The 19,515-nt window shown below is 42.3% G+C and overlaps 1 non-coding gene across 1 annotated transcript; it reads right to left on the reverse strand.

Moving 5' to 3' along the window:
• Nucleotides 1-10,939: 10,939 nt before the first annotated feature.
• LOC120257772 lies at nt 10,940-11,046 on the reverse strand. The gene has a single exon (XR_005535858.1). It is a non-coding gene; the product is annotated as a small nucleolar RNA R71 (small nucleolar RNA).
• Between the last annotated feature and the right edge of the window lie 8,469 nt (nt 11,047-19,515).

The following is a 19,515-nucleotide window of genomic DNA, read 5'->3' on the forward strand; positions in this document are numbered from 1 at the left end:
GAGTTCTTTGCGGTCATAGTAGAGTAAATGTGCTAAGGGATGACCTTCCACTGGGTCTTAGTTGCGAGTGCAATGGAGTAAAGCGTTGAAGTGATTTTAGCATCTAAGGCTTAATTGTGGCCAGGGACTTTTCGCCTGGACCAAAGGGTTAGGTCTACATATAGGATGAGGATTTATCACTTGGAATCCCTAGAACTCATTGCAATTCTATACAAGTGCAAGGTTGAGAGATTGTTCAATTTCTCCTCCGGGACATGTATAGGGTTAGGCATGGTTGACCTTAGATTTGGGACCATGTATTAAAGGATCTCCACGACTCATTAATGCATTAGTTAGGAAGCATAATAGAGGTTTTTGCACTTGAAACAATTGTCCTAGGTGGATTAATATCTGAGTACCCCATTTATATTGATTGCCTTACCTCTCCTTTACTTGCTCTCTCTCTCTCTCTCTTGCCTCTTTTACTTTTGTTTGCATTACATCTTGTCACACAAATCACTATTCATATTTCGCTTAGTTAAGAAACAATTTATGTATTTTTACTCCCTACTCCCTGTGGATATGATACCCACTCATCTGGGATTTTATTACTTCGACAAACCCGTGCACTTGCAGGATATACGCAAGGGGTGTTGTCACATATACTGTCAGAGATAGGATAAATAATTCCCGCATCTAGTAGTTTTACCACTTCTTCTTAACAACATCCTTCATGTTTTGGTTCAATCTTCTTTGGGGTTGAATCACAGATTTGTAATTGCCCTCCATCAAGATTTTATGAGTGTAAAATAATGGGTTGATGCCTTGATATCTGACATCTTCCAAGCAATAGCCGATTTATGTCTTTTCAGCATGCTAACAAGCTTCTCCTTCTGATCTACAGACAAATTTGAATCCACAATTATAGGGAAATTTGATTCTTCCATTAAAAAGGCATACTCCAAATGTGCAGATAGGGTTTTAAGCTCTAGTTCATGTGGTTCCTCAATTGATGGGCGCAATTTGCGTTCTTTCAATCTGTCAATTTCCTCAAAATTGCTCGCTTCCTGTTCACACTCATTCTCCACCTCTTCCACTTGTGCATGTGCTTCTGAAGGATCCTCAATGGCTATCAATTCTTCCATCTCACCACTTTCCTTCCCTGACACTGATACACCGAAAGTGAAAAGTTCCTATCTTTTTTCATGATAAGACAAGTCAAATTGAGGAAGGACGCTATCCAAATTTTCTTCTAAGTGATTACTCATAGATGCCAATGCAGATTTCTAAAACTGATTTAGCACACTATCTAGTTCATCATTCTAATCCTGAATTCTGCAAATGTACTCAACAACTAATTCTTTCATTGGATGGTGAATATTGTACTGCTCTTGCAAAGACAAACACTGTGTGGTTTGTACTACAAACAGTTGAACTTTCTATTCTATATATTCAACCATTCCCATGATTTTGTCGAATAATTCGGGTATGTTAATCATTTTTCCTACACAAAAAGATGAAGGAAACAAAATTAGAACGATGGTAGAATAAGAAGATATGAAATAGAATGGATGAATGAATAGTTATGATGGCAAAGTGCAAAGTATCTCTATACACCTACTCCCCGGCAATGGTGCCAAAAACTTGACAATGCCCCTTGCGTGTGACCAGCAAGTGCACGGGTTTGTCGATGTAATAAATCCCAAGTGAGTGGGGGTATCGTATCCATAGAGAGTAGGGAATAAAAATAACTAAATTGTTACTTAACTAAGTGAAGATCAATAATGATTGTGTTGATAAGATATGATGTAAACAGAAATATAGAAAAAAGAATGAGAGGCACAAGTAAGTGAGAGGTAAGGCAATTGATAAAAGTGGGGTACTCGGACAATACTCCCCATAGGACTTATGCTTCAAGTGAAAGACCTACCATTATACTTCCTAATTAATGCTTAATTAGTCATGGAAAATCCTAACGCACACGGTCCAAAACCTAAGGTCAACTGTGACTAACCCTATACTATGTCCCAGCGGAGAAATCGCTCAACCTCAACACCTCATACTGCACAAAGTTCCATGGTGTTCTAAGGATTCCAAGTGATAAACCCTATTCCTATGTGTAGATCTAACCCTTTGGTCTAGGCGAAAGACCCCTACTTACAATTAAGCCGCAGATACTAAAGTCACTTCAATGCTTCACTCTGTTGCTCGCGCAAATAAGCGTCAGCGGAGTTCATCCCTTAGCACTTCACTCTATTGTAACCCCAAAGAGCTTTAAGAAATGGAGGTAGGATAAATGACACTAGATGGGAAAGGGAACGCTCCGCTACCTCTCGACTTACCCTCTCAACTCTCTCCAATCTAGCTTTGTCTAACCCTCATGGCATGTCACAAATACTGACTCTCAACACTAGTGTCACTCTAGAGGAGAAATCATTCAACAAGCATTCTGATAAACGCCTAAATGAATGTATTTTATATGTATTGATCTTGTATTAATTGTGTATATTTTAATGAATTGATGCCCGTTTAAATATAATTTGCTTATTTCGGTGTTGCAGATCTTAAAAGAGCCGAACGAAGCTCAAAAATGCAAATTGGATGAATTTGACACCAAAAACGGCATTTTTGGGGTTCCAGCACTGTGAGCTTCACGGGCATTCAGCTGTGAGCTTCCAAGTGTGTTCATGCTGCGGGCATTCAGCTGTGAGTTTCACGGGCTCCATGCGCCCGCATGGGTGACCGTGTGGTTTGCTGGAATTTCACAACCCTCGGTACTGTAGTAGAAAGAATGTAGCAAGAGTACTGTAGCACCGATATATTTTCTGGGCGAAACGGCAGTGAGCTTCACGGGCTCCATGCTCCCGCATGGAGCCCTTATGGACCTGACGGGATATAAAAGGAGGCTGATTTTCTAGGGCAAAGGGGGAGCTTTTGGAGGGGCAGTTTTCTCTTGGGCCTCTTAGGCCGCCACCCCACTTTTCCCGCCGGCGATCTACTACGCAAGACTTCACCAAGAGGGAGGCAAGCTTTGGAGGAGAAGATTGGGAGAAGATCCTAGGCATCCAAGGCATCATTTCAAGGGAGATCTGTTCAAATCTTCACGATCTTCACCATCCAAGGGGATCTAAAGCTAGAGGGAGTAGTTCTTACTTCTTTTCTTGTTTATTTGTTCCTTGGACTTGTATGAGTGGTCCTCTATCATGAGGCACTAATTTATTTGTGATTTGGATATGATGAACTCTAAGGTTGATTGTTTGTAATTTGGATGATCTTCTTTATTGATGCTTTGTTAGATGTTGTATTTGTTTTATGGAATCTTGTAGTTTGTGGTTCAAGCCTTGTGTACTTTGATGTGTTGATTTGCATGAGAACTCTGTATTTCAACTTCTAGGTTGTACTTGGTTTCGTGACCATCGCCCTTGTACTAGACGCACTTGGCTTGGAAGGGATCCATGTACAGATACACCATGACCATCGGGTATTTTGTACCCCTCCAGCAATTAGGGTTTGACCTAGTTTGAGTATCGACACTGATTAGAGATTTCCCTGAGTGTAATGCAATCATACGAGGATTTTGGCGGAAGAGATTCTAACCCAATACTTGTATGGGATTAGGGTTCAATTGCCGTGACCATCGGGGTGAGCTAATTTAGGATTCTCTTTGCCCAACTACCATCTCGCATTTCATCCTAAATTCAGGATCTAATGACAACCCTAGGGGGATTCGTTGTCCAAATCACTCCCTTCACTGTTTGATTCTCCCTTGAGTTCGTATTGTGTGTAGTAGTACCCCGGATTTTATTGTAGTTAATTCTTTCTCTTTTTATAATTACTATTCATCTTTCAGAGTGTTAGGATAGGAAATAGATGAAAGGGAAGTAATAGTAGCTCCTTGGGCCAAGGGAATACGACCCTCTCGTGCTCGCACGAGAGGTGTTACTTGACGACTCCGTGCACTTACGGATCTCGCACCACATTCAAGATTAGAACTCAATTAAAAACATCAATTAAGGAAAGCATAATTGAAGGTTAAAGAAACAATAACATCCTAGGGTTTACAAAATCCAAGTACCCACTAGGGGGTTGAGCTCTCCTTGGAGCACAATACAATCAACAATGAAATCAAAAGTAAAGATAAGCAATCCATAGGAAAATCCCCTCGGTATTCTTGTGGATGGTCTTATGGAGTAGCCTTGTCTTCTCCAAAGGTCCCCATGTTCGGCCTAGGACACAACTCGCTGGATCGGTACCGACGAAATCTCACCCAATAAGCTTATTCCAAGTGAAGCGCAGTGTCGAATATGTGGAACCACTCCAAATACGTGTCAAAAGGCTCTTAAAACCCTAGCCAATGGTTTCTCGTAAGATGGAGAAAAGTTAAAGAGAAGGAAAAAAGAAGATCCCCAAAATTGGGCTGAGTCGCAGATTAAATAGGGCTAGAATCAGGCATCCACACGCCCCTATGGATCTGCCACATAGGCCTGTAGAATTTCGACACGCCCGTGTGGATTCTCTGAAAAACTAATTTTCTGCCGGCTGTGAACAGTAATTGCTATAGTGATTTGCTACAGTGCCTGCTAGAATACTCTGCCAAAACAGTCCCAATTCCACACTTTTCATAGAGCCAACATAAATAGGCACACATTTATGCCGTAGATCACAACTCTTCTTCAATTAAAAGCCTCTTTAGTGAAGATCTTGCTATCAATGCACAAGTTGGGATACGCAAATGTGAGTGCCTTCGTGCCCCTCCAACTTATTATAATGGCTTGAATATATAGAGGTTGGTACACATTTACGTATCTTAGAGCCCCACTTGTGTCTTCACATTTGTTCCATCCAAGATTCACCAAAATAGTGCATTTACGATCTACTTTTGCCTTCTTCTCTCAAAACACAGCTTCACAACCCTACATGCGCAAAAAAACACAAATACACATGTATTAGTGCTAAAACCAGATAAAAGTAATGCTCATCATAAGAAAAAAGAATACTTCATATTACTAATACACAAACACTTATCACTTTCTTCATCTTTTTTTCTATCTTTGGAGGTGCCCTTGGCTAGAGTTTAGAAAGGCTTTAGCAAGGTTTTGGTAGTTGTTCTACGGCCTTCAACACCTCATTCCTTCGAAAGAAAGTTATTATAGGAGCTTTCATCGGCATCGATTCGGTGAGGTGTGCCCTAGGCATAATGGGAGAACCTTTGAGGAAGACGAGGCTACTCGACAAAACCATCGACACGAATATCAAGGGTGTTTTATTCATGTATTTCATATTTTTACTTTCGATTTCATTATTGATTGTATCTTGCTCCATGGAGAGCTAAACCCCTAAAGGGTACTTGGACTTGTAAACCTTAGGATGATATTGTTTCCATGACTATTCTATTATGTTTCTTTAATTGATGCCTTTAATTGAGTTTTAATCTTGAATGCTTGTTGAATAGGTTTTCTCTTAGAGTGACACTAGGGTTGAGAGCTAACATAGGTAATACTTGTGAGTAAGTGACACACCATGAGGGTTAGACAAAGCAAGATTGGAAAGGGTCGAGAGGGTGAGTCGAGAGATAGCTGAACAATCTGACACACTCCTTGCGTTTGACCCGCAAGTGCACGGGTTTGATAAAGTAATAAATGCCAGGTGAGTGGGTTATTGTATCCACATGGAATAGTGAATAGACAACACCATGATTGCTACTTAACTAGAATGAAGACGAGTCAAAAGTGATGTAAATAAGAATCAATGGAAATGAAAATAAGAAAAGAGAAAGGAGGCCCAAATAAAAGATGGGAGAGGCAATCGATGATAAGTGGGGTACCTAGAGAATGCTCACCCTAGGGCTATTGTTTCATGTGCAAGACCAATCATTATTTTTCCTAACTGATATCTAATGAGTCATGGAGATCCTTAAAACACGGTCCCAAAATATAAGGTCAACTGTGACTAACCTTACACTATGCCCCGGTGGAGAAATCTCTTAGTCTCAACTGCTCAAACTATGCTTAGTTGCTTTAGGCTTTAGGGATTCCAGTAATAAACCCAATTCCCTAATGTAGATCTAACCCTTTAGTTCAGGCGAAAGACCCAGTCACAATTAAGCGCCATATACTAGAGTTCACTTCAATGCTTGACTCTATTGCTCGCGCAACTAAGCCCCAGCGGAGTTCCTCCTTTAGCACGTCACTCTATTGCGACTATAAAGAACTCCTGGAATATGGAGGTAGTATAAATCATATCGGAGGGAAAAGAGGACGCTCCTCTACCTCTCGACTCACTCTCTCAACACTCTCCAAACTAGCTTTGTCTAACCCTGATGGTGTGTCACTCATCCACAAGGATTACCAACATAGATTCTCAACCCTAGTGTTACTCTAAGGGAAAATCAACACAATAAACATTCAAGATTATAACTCAATTAAAGACATCAATTAAGGAAAGCATAATAAAAGATCAAAGATGCAATATCATCCTAGGGTTTACAAGTTTAAGAACCTACTAATGGTTTAGCTCTCTATAGAGCAAAATACAATCAACAATGAAGTCAAAAGTAAAGCAATGCAATCCATGAATGAAAACCCCCTTGTGTTCATGTCGATGCTCTTGTGAATCGGTCGTGTCTTCTTCAAAGGTCCCCTCGTCAAACATAGGGCACACCTCGCCGGATTGACACCGACGAAAGCTCCCCTAACAGCTCTCTTCCAAAGGAAACACAGTGTTGAAGGCCGTCAAACCTCTCTAAAGCCTTGCCAAAGCCCCTCTAAACTTTAGCCGCGACTGCCTCCAAAGATGGGGAAAGGTGGGAAAAAAGATAGGGAAAACGATCATGAAATCGTGGCTATTCGCGGCTTTAAATAGGCTAGAATTTGACATTTACACGGCCTTATGGATGTTCCACATACCCCAGTGGAAATTCCACACTGGCGTTTGGATTCTCTGGAATCCTAATTTTCTACGAGCTATGAACAGTAATTGTTACTGTGACTTGCTACAGTGTTTTGCTATAGTTCCAGGCTACCGTACTGCACCAAAATATTCCTGATTCCACACTTTTCATCGAGGCAACATAAACGGGCACATGTCTATGCCGTAGATCACGTCGCCTCTTCAATAGACGGCCTTATTGATGAAGATCTTGCTATCATTGCACAAGTCGGGATACGCAAATGTGACTGCCTTCGTGCCCCTCCAACTCATTGTAACTCCTTGAACACATGGAGGTTGGCGCACATTCACATATCTTTGAGTCCAATTTGTGTCTTCACATTTTTCTATTCCAAGATTTCATCATCACAGTGCATTCGGGATCTACTTTGGCTTCTTTCTTTCATTTTGGCTCCACAAACCGACATTCACAAAAGAACACAAAAACACATGTATTAGCGCTTAAACCTGATAAAAGCCATGCTCATCGTAAGGAAAGAATACTTCACATTCTTAACACACAGGCACTTATCAATCTCCCCCACACTTAAGCTTTTGCTTGTCCTCAACCAAAGATAAAACATTGAAGTATAGAAGAGGAAAATATTGAAAGTGCTTTACCTTAGGTTCACCAAAGCATGCAAGGAGAGCTTTCTACAAGTAAGGGAAGTTTCAACACTAAATACAAAAAATTAATGCTCTAGCTAAAAACTAGAATAAAAAATGACAACAAACCCGACATCGTGTAAGTGTGTGTAAACTCACTCAAGTAAACCCAAAATATACTACTCAATGTTCCAAGTATAAGGGACTTCTTTAACTACAAAATGTAACAAAACAAAAGGATGGTAGTAGCTTCACACATCCTCTAAGGTAGCCCTTTCCGAAGTGGCCGCTAAGGTGGCTTTCATATTTTCGAGGTGGTAGCTCTTTCTACCGGGGTGGTAGCTTTCACTCATCCCATGAGATAGCTCTTTCTCTCATTAGGGCATAACTAGTATCCCACTTATGAAAGTAGCTTCATACTTCATAGGTGGTAACTCTTTCTACCCAAAATGCACAACTAAACAATATATCTTTTTTTTAGCAAAATAACACAAGAAACAAAACTAATTACTCTCTTCAACATCGAACTTGAGTTTCTAAAAGAGTTTCATGAGTGAGTGGTGCTCAAATATTCATCTGGCAAAAATTCCTAGAAATTCAAGTAAAAACTATAGCATGAGAACATTCAATGTTACAATTTTCCTAAACTTAAGAATACAAGCATTGCAACTAAGATGAACCACCATTGGCTACGTGAGCATGTATGTCAATCAAAATTTATATAAAGGACATGTGCAATGTGAACTCCCCCCCACACTTAAGATGTACATTACCCTCAATGTACACATGCAAGCACAATAAAAGTAATACAATTTAAAACACATGCGGGAGTGGGCAATTGAAACAATACTTCCCTAACTCCTAGTGGTGCGTTTGATAGAGCTATGTCCTTAGGAGTGAGGTTCCAACGGGTTGCGAAGCACACACGGCCAAGTGTAAAACAACTTGACCATGTCCATGACTAGCTCTCAATTCCCATACTGACAAGACCATTTGTATGCATACACAAGGGGGTTCAATGAAGCTCAACAACTAAAAAAGACTCGAGTATATAAAAGATAGAGCAATGAAATACAACTCGAGACAAAAATAAAAGATAAACTCAGAAGGAAGATCCTTTCTGAGTATATAAGTCCAAAATAAAATGCAAAAATAAAGTACAAAAAATAAGAACAAAGAAGGTAAAGATGCCTCAAGTGTCGGTGTTAATTGCTGGTGTATTTGTTGTCGTTGCTGGTGAAGATGATGCTGGTGCTGCAAAATAAATGAAAATTGGGCCAAGAAAAGAGAAAGAGAAGCTTACTTATGAAATGAGAATGAAAGAATAGAAACCGGCCAGAAAACTGAAGTAACAACCCTCTGAAATGCCTGTAAGAGGTCGGGAGAGTGCAAGGATGCGTTCTCAGAATGTTTGAGAGTGAAAAGATGAAAAGGCAAAATAAATTTATAAAGAGAAAATGCAGCTTTTTGAGTTTTGTACATCCAAACGGGCGTGTGGAAATTACCCACACCCTTATAACTCCATAGGAGAGACTTATAGGGGCAGACACACGCCCCTGTGTCTTCTTTGGATGGAGAAGAAATTCTCTGCAGAGAACCACACGGGCGTGCCAAAATTACCCACGCCTGTGCATTTGCTGACAGAATCATCGGGAAAAATTTCTATGTCTCGGCAGGGAAACACACGCCCGTGCGGAAATCCCACACGGGCGTGGACCATCACAAGGTCCCTCACAAAGGTGAGTCCATGCCCTGGTGCCATCTCTGGATGAGCTATAAATGAAAACATACACCCGTGCGGAAATTCAACACGGGCGTGTGTTCTCTCTGGATACTTAGAAAACTTTTCAAGCTCCGCAGAAAATTCCTGAACACAGATATACACTCAGAGCCTGCTAATAATGCAATTTTAACCAGAGAAAACATGAAAAACACGGTCAAACGACCAAGATTCTTCACCACACATGATTAGGCACATGATAACACCACAATGTCCATGAGAAAATCACAGCAAAAGCATCTAAGAATCAAGACACCAACACTTAACGCCTTATTCATGCAAATACTAACTGAAAACAAGAAAAACATTAAAAGCTTGGGTTGCCTCCCAAGAAGTGCTTGTTTTACGTCTCTTAGCTTGACGTACCTCTTCCTTACCTTATGGGGGCTTGAAAAGAGTGTGTTCCTCCTGACTAGACATTGCATAGCTGCTTCCTTTAAACCAAAAATCTACTTGTCGGGGCGGAATATTTGTTAGAGAGTCCAACCATCTTACCTTTGGCCTCCAAGGAAACAATTTTGGGTTGGGAATTGTCCAAGCTTAGCACAGGTGGGTCATTGGAGTGCGAGGTGTTGAGATTGTTCGATTTCTCCTCCGGGACATGTATAGAGTTAGGCATAGTTGACCTTAGATTTGGGACTATGTAATTAAGGATTTCCACGACTCACCATTGCATTGATTAGGAAGCATAATAGAGGGTTCTTGCAGTTGAAACAATTATCCTAGGCAGAGCATTATCCGGGTACCCCATCTTTATCGATTGTCTTATCCCCTTCTTTACTTTTGCTCTCTTACTTGTTGCTTTTATTGTTGAGAATTGAATCATTATCACACTCCTTATCATTGATCTTTCACATAGCTAAGAATCAAATTAAGTGTTTTTACTCCCTACTCCCTGTGGATTTGACCCCGCTCATCCGGGATTATTACTTCGACAAACCCGTGCACTTGCGGGATATACACAACGGGACCTTGTCAAGTTTTTGGCGCCGTTGCCGGGGAGTAGGCATTCAGAGATACTTTGCACTTTATTTTCTTAGTTATTTCACCATATATTCTGTTTCATATCTTCTCATTCTATCATCATTCTGATTTTCTTTTTCTTTCTTTTTGTTGCAGCTCCAGGTTATGACCCGAGGGAATCCATCAATATTGATTGAAGGAGACCCTGAGCGTGAACGTACACTTAGAAGAAAAGGGAAAGAACTTGTGGAAGAATAGCATAATTCAGCTGATTTGGAAGGAGAGGAATCTAAAAACATGGCAGAACAGAATGAGCAACAGCGAACACTATCCGACTATGCCAGACGTTCAGTGTTGGGGACGCAATCGAGTATTGTGCGTCCTCCGATTACAGCTCCAAACTTCAAGCTAAAGCCGGCATTCATGCATATGCTGCAGCAATCCGCACAATTCAACGGTGCCGATGAGGATCCAAATAGTCATATAGAGAGCTTTCTCGAGGTGTGCGACATGCTGAAGATAAATGGGGTTACGGATGATGCCATAAAATTAAGAGCCTTCCCATTTTCCTTGAAGGGGAAAGTGAAGCAGTGGCTACACTCATTACCTAGAGCATCAATCACTACATGGGAGGAGATGGTAGAAGCTTTTCTAGCCTATTATTTCACTCCCGGAAAATTAGCAAAGCTTAGGAATGAGATCTCGCCCTTTGTTCAGTTGGAATTGGAGTCTCTATTCAAGACATGTGAAAAGTTCAAAGAGCTCCTGAGAAAGTGTCCACAACACGGATTCCTTGAGTGGATGATTGTTCAAACCTTCTACAATGGTTTGAACCCGAGTACAAGGCAACTCTTAGATGTGGCAGCAGGAGGTACCTTAGGTAGCAAAACACCCAATAAGGCTCGTCAATTAATTGAGAAAATGGGGTTAAATAGTTACCAATGGAATTCTAGGGAGAAGAAAAATGTGGCTGGTATCCTTGAAATCGATGCGGTGACCTCATTGGCGGCACAAGTAGAGAGTCCGAATAAGAAGCTAGATCTCATAGCTTCAAATAGAGTTGCGGCCGTGACCAATTGCACCAGTTGTGGTGGAGGACATGCTCCCTCCGATTTCCCGATCTCTTTTGGTGATGTTTCTTCAGTGGAAAACGTTGACTTTGTAGGTAATGGCATGAGACCTCAAGGGAACCCATATAGCAATACTTATAATTCAGGTTGGAAGAATCATCCCAACTTTTCATGGAGTAACCAAGGATCACAGAAGGCCATGGGGCCACCGGGTTTCCAACAACAACAACAAGCACCTCAAGTGGAAAACAGAATTTCAGGCTTGGAAACCCGAATGACGGATTTAGAGAAGCACTTGGCTAGATTTGTTCAATCTGCAAATACACGGTTTGAATCAGTCGATGGTACACTTCGCAACCACACCGCCTCTTTGCACAACCTTGAAAATCAGGTGTGGCAAATTGCGAAGTCTCTTTTCGAAAGGCCACATGGAAGTTTACCAAGCAATACAAAAACCAACCCTAGAGAACATGAGAAGGCGATCACTTTGAGAAGTGGTCGTGAGGTTGAAGGGAGGCTTCCAAGTGAGAAGCCGAAAGAACACGCACCCGAGGTTGTAGAGGTTGAGGAGGGAGCAAAGAAAAAGAAAGAGGTGGCATCCCCACCTTTCAAGCCAAGAATCCCTTTATCCCTCTAGATTGAAAAAAATGACCAAGGGGATGAACAGATAAGAAGCTCCCCGAGTTTATTCAAGCAACTCCACATCAACATTCCTTTTTGTAGAGGCATTAGCTCAAATGCCTAAGTATGCGAAGTTCCTGAAAGACTTGTTAACTAACAAGAGGAAGTTGGAGGAGAGTGCTTCAGTGGTGCTAGATGCTTCATGCTCGATGGTGCTGCAAAAGAACATGCCAAACAAGAAGAAAGACCCGGGAAGCTTCATCATTCCATGTAACATCGGCAACCTAGGTGAGGAAATGGCATTGGCGGATTCAGGGGCAAGTATCAATGTCATGCCATATACTTTTTTCCAAAAGCTAGGCTTGGGAGAGCCTAGGCCTACTCGGATGACTTTACAATTGGCGGACCGAACGGTGCGACATCCGAGAGGCATCATTGAAGACGTGCTTGTCAAGGTGGACAAGTATATTTTTCCGGTTGACTTCGTAGTGCTAGATGTCGATGAGGATGCGGATGTACCCTTGATACTTGGGAGACCGTTCTTGCTGTCTTCCAAAGCATTGATTGACATGGATGGTGGAGAGCTCACATTGAGAGTTGGAGATGACAAACTCACTTACTGCCTTGCTGATGAGCTTGTTGATGAATACATGCAGGAAATGTTCAACTCGGATCCATATGAAGGTTTGTTCGACCAAGAGGAGAGTAATGAAGAAGTAATGATGCTTGGATCGACTGAAGAAGTAACATCTACTCATGGGATATTGAAGAAGGTGCTCCGAAAAATGAAGAGAGCTAGGAGACGCCACCGAAAATACTCCAAGACTGTTGGAGACGCTCATGAACCAAGAAGGTTGGATGAACAATTGCTCGATGGTCCGAAGCTCGATAATACACCCTCTACCCTCAAGAGACTTTGCACATCATGCTTCCAAGTCAAGGGTAAGAGGGCGTCTTTCATTCATGAACCCCCGTGAGGTAAGACAAGGTACGTCAAGCTTAGTGAAATTAAACAAGCACTTCTTGGGAGGTAACCCAAGTGTTTACTGTTTTCTTATCTTTTAGTTTAGCTCATTTGCATGAATAAATCATTAAGTGTTGATGTCTGGATTTTTAGATGCTTGTGCTGCAATTTTATTATGGGTTTTAAAGTTATCGTGTGCTTTTTGAGGAATTGGCGAAAGCTAGGTCGTTTGGGTTCTATTTCGTGTTTTTCACTGGTAAAATTTGCATAATAGGGCAGGCTCTGAGTGTGCAAACATGTTCAGAAATATTCTGCAGAGCCTGCAGATTTTTCTAAGTCACCCAGAGAAAACACACGGACGTGTGGTATTTCCACACGCCCGTCGGCGTATACTGCGAGCCCATCCAGAGAAGGCACAGGGGCGTGCGGTTGCCCCTGTGATCGACTATGCGAATATCTCATGCCCGTGGCTAATTTCCGCACAGGCATGTGAATACCTGTAGAGTTGGGCAGATTTTTCTCGAGAACACACAGGGGCGTGGACTCGCCCCTGTGGGTAACCTTGTGAACCATGCACGGGCGTGGGTAATTTCCACGCGCCCGTGCGAATCTCTGCAGAGGAGTTCTCTCCATCCCGAGAAGACACAGGAGCGTGCGGCTGCCCCTATGAATTGGACATGTGAATGTCCACGACCGTGGGGAATTTCCGCACGGGCGTGTGTAACACTTAGTATTTTTCTCGGATATCCAGAGAAGCCACAGGAGCGTGCGGCTGCCCTGTGATTCGAGAGCACGGGCGTGGATATTTTCCACAGGCCCTTGCGAGAGCAGTCAAAGTCAAAGGAGACAGGGGCGTGTGCACGCCCCTGTAGTGTTTTTGGAGTGAGGACCACGGGCGTGGATAATTAACGCATGCCCGTGTGATTACACACAATGCCAAGGATTGAGAGTTCTCTTTAAAAGAAGAATAGTTTCTCTCCCCCTTCACAACTTCTATTCATCTGAAAACACTTTCACATCACTCTTCGGTTACATAGTGCCAATTTGGGAGAATTTTAGCGAGGTTTTCCGGCCGATTCTTCACTTTTTCTTCTCATCTCGTCGGTAAGCCCCATTTCTCATGATTTTCGCCAATTCAATGTTTCCATCGATTAATATAGTTTTAAATGGTTTGTTTCTTCAATTAGAATGATGATTTATGTCTAGAACCAAGTTAGAAGCATTGTTGAGTTGTATTATTGGATTTTTGAAGCGTGGCCGTGCGGTTCTCACGCCCCATGGATCCACACGGGCGTGTGGAAATTCCACACGACCGTGTGGATTTTTGCAGCATTGGTTTATCAACTTGTTTAATCCATTTCATTTAAATCTTGTAGATTATGGCACCTAGGTCAAATAAGCAAGCTGATGAGAGACCACGTGAGTCATCTCCCGAGCCTGAGGGCATGCGGTTTGCAATTCTAGAGCATCAAGTTCGCTATGAGCGCTTGTCGAGGCTCCATTTTGGGCATACTCGATTTTTAGACATGACTATATTGCGAGATCTGCAGCAGGGAGAAGAGTTTGCTGATGAGATCGAGGATCTCATTTCAGAAGGTGGTTGGCGGTAGTTGCTGATGATTAGAGAGCCAGCCATCTGAGAGTTTGCACTGGAGGTACTTTCATCATTCGAGTTTGATAGATCGTGATGACGAGCTTCAACGGTGTGGACACCATTCGGGTTCGAGTATTTGGACACCACCATAGCTTGAGCATCACGCAGTTTTCGATGACTACTTGGCTTGTATGAGGAGGCATTCACGGATCTGAGGAGTACACACGCATTCTTGACGATTACCTGGAACCTTGACCCCGCAGATAGCTTACAGAGTGTTATGTGGTCAAGGTCAGTACGATCCAGGGGTGTCTAAGGCCACGTGCCTTTCTCAACCTGTATACAGATACTTGCATGCCATTATTAGTAGGTCGGTGAATGGCCGTGGTGATAGCACTGGTATCCTGAGCCGTCAGGAGCTACTGTACTTGTACTCGATCGTACAGCGTGTACCGATTAATTTAGTGCACATCCTGGCAGAGTACACCAGACATCACGGACACTATGCTAGACTGGGAGCGATCTTCTCGGGCCCCTACATTACGTGATTAGTGTTAGGCATGGGTCTCTTGGATTCTATTCGCGGGGCCGAGAAGACGAGTGTACCTGCTCCCCTGAGTCTAGAAACGATGCGGATGATGGGCATGGTCCGCAGGGTTCGGACAGAGATTTTTGTTTTAGTACTACCAGCTCCAGTGATAGCCGAGGATGAGGGTGATGAAGCCGGAGCATCTCAGCCCGCTCCCGAGCCTCAGCCAGCAACGATGGAGACCGAGGCACCTCCAGTGGCAGAGGAGCCACCCCCAGTGCGTATGTTTTCACCATCTCGAGCCAATGATGGCTTTGAGATGCTCGAGAATGCTATAGGAGTGGTCCGAGCTGAGGTTGCTGAGATTAGGGCTACGCAGGCCACTCAGTACACAGAGTACATGGTGCATTTCTACATGTTACAGCAGATTTTAGAGTGAGACATCGCCTTATCATTTGTATTACGGCCGAGGACTCCTCCGGCCCCCTCAGATCATCTAGCACCTCCATCCTCTACCCCGACACCGGTAGACCCACTATGTGCTTCACCAGCAGCAGCAGCACAGGAGCCTGAGAGCGACACTGATACTTGATTTTTCCTTTACTTTCTTGCATTTTATTTTATTTTTCTTGTTTTTAGACTTTTGTCACTCAGAAAGGATTTCCCTTCTGAGTTTATTTTCATTTTGCATCATCGAGTTGTATTCATTGCTTTATCCTTTATATACTCGATTTATTTTGTCTTTATTGAGCTTCACTGAACCCCCTCGTGTATGCGTGCAGATGGTCTTGTCTTCTTGGGAATTGAGACTTAGTCATGGGCACGGCCAAGGTACTGAGGTACTTGGCCGTGTAAGCTTCACAACCCATTGGAACCCTCCTCCCAATGAACTAGCTTCATCAAACGTCACACTAGGAGTCAGGGGAGTATTGTTTTGATTGCTTCTCCCACATTTGCTTTTGAATGATTTATATTTTGAGTGAGCTTGAATGTGTACATTGGGGACAATGTACAACTTAAGTGTGGGGGAATGTTTCATAGTGTACACATCTTTTCTATTGTTCTTGATTGATATATGCTCACATAGCCAATGGAGGTTCACCTTAGTTGCAATGATTGTATTCTTGAGTTTAGGAGAATTTCTAACATTGAATGTTTTCATGCTCTAGTTCTTGCTTGAATTTCTAGGAAATTTTTGCCCAATTAATACTTAGTGCACTACTCACTCTTTGAACTCTATTGGAAACTCATGTTCGATGTTAAAGGGACTAGTTAGGTTTATTTTCTTGTGCTAAATTCTTAAAAAAAAATTGGAAAATGAAAAGAAAGAACAAAATAGTTTTATTATTCCTTGTTGGGTGGAAAGAGCTACCACCTATGTAGTATGAAGCTATTCTCATAAGTCAGATACTAGCTATGCCCTAATGAGAGAAAGAGCTATCACATAGGAGGAGTGAAAGCTACTACTCCGGTATAAAGAGCTACCACCTCGAAAGTATGAAAGCCACCTTAGCGGCCGCTTTGGAAAGGGCTACCTTAGAGGATGTGTGAAGCTACTACCATCTTTGAAATTGTTGTCACTTTTGTAGATAAATAAGTCCCTTGTACTTAGAACTTTGAGGAGTATACCGTGGGTTATTTTTGAGTGAGTTCACACACGTACACGATTTCGGGTTTTGTTTCCTTTTCGATTCAAGTTTTTAGCTAGAGCATTGATTTTTCGTATTTAGCGTTGGAATCTCCCTTACTTGTAAAATGCTCTCTTTGTATACTTTGGTGAACCTAAGGCCAAGCACTTCCAATATCTTCTTCATTGATGCACATAACATTTTTAATTTTTGCTTGAGGACAAGCAAAAGCTTAAGTGTGGGGGAGTTTGATAAGTGGTTGTGCGATACGAATGCGAAGCGTTCATTCCTTATGTTGATCATTACTTTTCTCGGGTTTTTACACTAATATGTGTGTTTTTATGTTACTCTTATGCAGGTAGAGTTGTGAGGCCGAGTATGAAGGAAATAGGCCAATGTGCATCACAATGCACCGATTTTGGAGGAAATCTTACTAAGGTTCAAACGCAAAGATATAGGTCGTTGTGAGATGCTAGAATGTGTGCCAACCTCCTCGTATTCGAGTTGGCACATCCATTTGGAGCGGCACAGAGGCAGTCACACTCGAGCATTCTGACTTATGCACATAGAACAAGAGTTCCACCAATGTGTACACCATTGAAGAAGCAAGTGATCCACGACGTGAACGTGTGCCCGTTTGCGTTACCCCGATGAAAGTATGGAATTGGGAAGCTATTCAGGTCGAATACTGTAGCAGAGCACTGTAGCAACATTGTAGTATGTACTACAGCAGCACTGTTCACAGCCGCCCGTGAAACCAGAGAAATAGATAATTCACACGGGCGTGTGAAATTATCCACGCCCGTGTGGAAATTCCGCACGGGCGCGTGGAGCATCCACGCCCATGGAGTCGCCCGATTCTAGCCCTATTTAAAGCCGATTCAGCCACGATTTTGGTATTCTTTTCTCCATCTTTTCCCCAACTTTTGAGAGAGCTTCGGCTAGGGTTTTGAGGGATATTGGCTAGGGTTTTGGGGAGGTTCTATGGCTCCAACATTGTCATTCCTTAGGGAGAAGGTTGGTAGGGGAGCTTCCGTCGAGGCGTATCCTATACGGGGCGAGGGAATCCATGGACGACGAGTAGAGGACTCTCCACAAGACCATCGACACAACCATCGAGGGGGTTTTCTTTATGGATTCATTGATTTTACATTCTATTTCTTTGACTGTACTTAGCTCCATGGAGAGCTAAACCCCTAGTGGGTACTCGAGTATTGTGAACCCTAGGATGTATTTGTTTCTTTGAACCTCTTTATTATGCTTTCAATAAATTGATGTTATTGTGAGTTCTAATCTAGAATGCTTGATTGTATGAAGATTTCCCCTAGAGTGACACTAGGGTTGAGAGTTCTTATTGGTAACCTTGTGAGTGAGTGACACACTACGAGCGTTAGACAAAGCTAGGTTGGAGAGGGTTGAGAGGGTGAGTCGAGAGGTACAGGAGTGTCCCCTTTCCCCTCTGGTGTGATAGATTCTACCTCCGTTCCTCGAGTTCTTTGCGGCTATAATAGAGTGAATGGTCTAAGGAATGAACTTCCAATGGGGCTTAGTTGCGCGTGCAACGGAGTGAAGCGTTGAGGTGATCTTAGTATCTAGGGCTTAATTGTGGTTAGGGACCTTCCACCTGGACCAAAGGGTTAGGTCTATAATTAGGAAGAGATTTATCACTTGGAATCCCTAGAGCTCATTGCAACTTTATACGAGTGCGAGGTGTTGAGATTGTTCGATTTCTCCTCCGGGACATGTATAGAGTTAGCCATAGTTGACCTTAGATTTGGGACTATGTAATTAAGGATTTCCTCGACTCACCATTGCATTGATTAGGAAGCATAATAGAGGGTTCTTGCACTTGAAACAATTATCCTAGGCGGAGCATTATCCTGGTACCCCATCTTTATCGATTGCCTTATCCCCTTCTTTACTTTTGCTCTCTTACTTGTTGCTTTTATTGTTGAGAATTGAATCATTATCACACTCCTTATCATTGATCTTTCACATAGCAAAGAATCAAATTAAGTGTTTTTACTCCCTACTCCCTGTGGATTCGACCCTGCTCACCCGGGATTATTACTTCGACAAACCCGTGCACTTGCGGGATATACGCAAGGGGACCTTGTCAAAAACCCTGCATGCCCCAAGAAGCTGCGGACCCCCTTTACATTTGAAGGTGGAGGAAGCTTCTCGATTACCTCAATCTTTGCCTTGTCCACTTCCATCCTTGCTTTTGAAATCTTATGTCCAAGGACAATGCCTTCTTGAATTATGAAATGACACTTCTCCCAATTGAGGACGAGGTTTGTTTCTTCATATCTCACTAGAACTTTCTCCAAATTTTTCAAACAACTGTCGAAAGAGTTTCCAAATACCAAAAAATCATCCATAGATACCTCCATAATGTCCTCCAGCAAATCATCAAAAATGGTTGTCATACAACATTGGAATGTGGCTGGTCATTGCACAACCCAAAAGGCATTCTTCGGTAAGCAAAAGTACCATAAAGGCAAGTAAAAGTGGTCTTTTCCTAATCTTCTAGAGCTATAGGGATTTGAAAATATCCTGACATACCATAAAGGAAACAATAAAATTGATGCCCTGCTAAACACTCCAACATTTGATTTATAAATGGCAACGGAAAAATGATCTTTGCGAGTGGCGTCATTTAGTTTTCTATAATCAATACAAACTCGCCATCCTGTAACTGTCCTTGTCAGAATCAACTCATTCTTTTCATTGATTACCACCTTCATGCTTCCTTCTTTCGGAACCACTTAAGTTGGACTCACCCATGCACTATCGGATATGGGATAAATAATTCCTGCATTCAGTAGCTTCATTACTTCTGCCTTGACAACTT

The sequence above is a fragment of the Dioscorea cayenensis genome, chromosome 3, assembly GCF_009730915.1.
Source record: "Dioscorea cayenensis subsp. rotundata cultivar TDr96_F1 chromosome 3, TDr96_F1_v2_PseudoChromosome.rev07_lg8_w22 25.fasta, whole genome shotgun sequence".
NCBI lineage: Eukaryota > Viridiplantae > Streptophyta > Magnoliopsida > Dioscoreales > Dioscoreaceae > Dioscorea > Dioscorea cayenensis.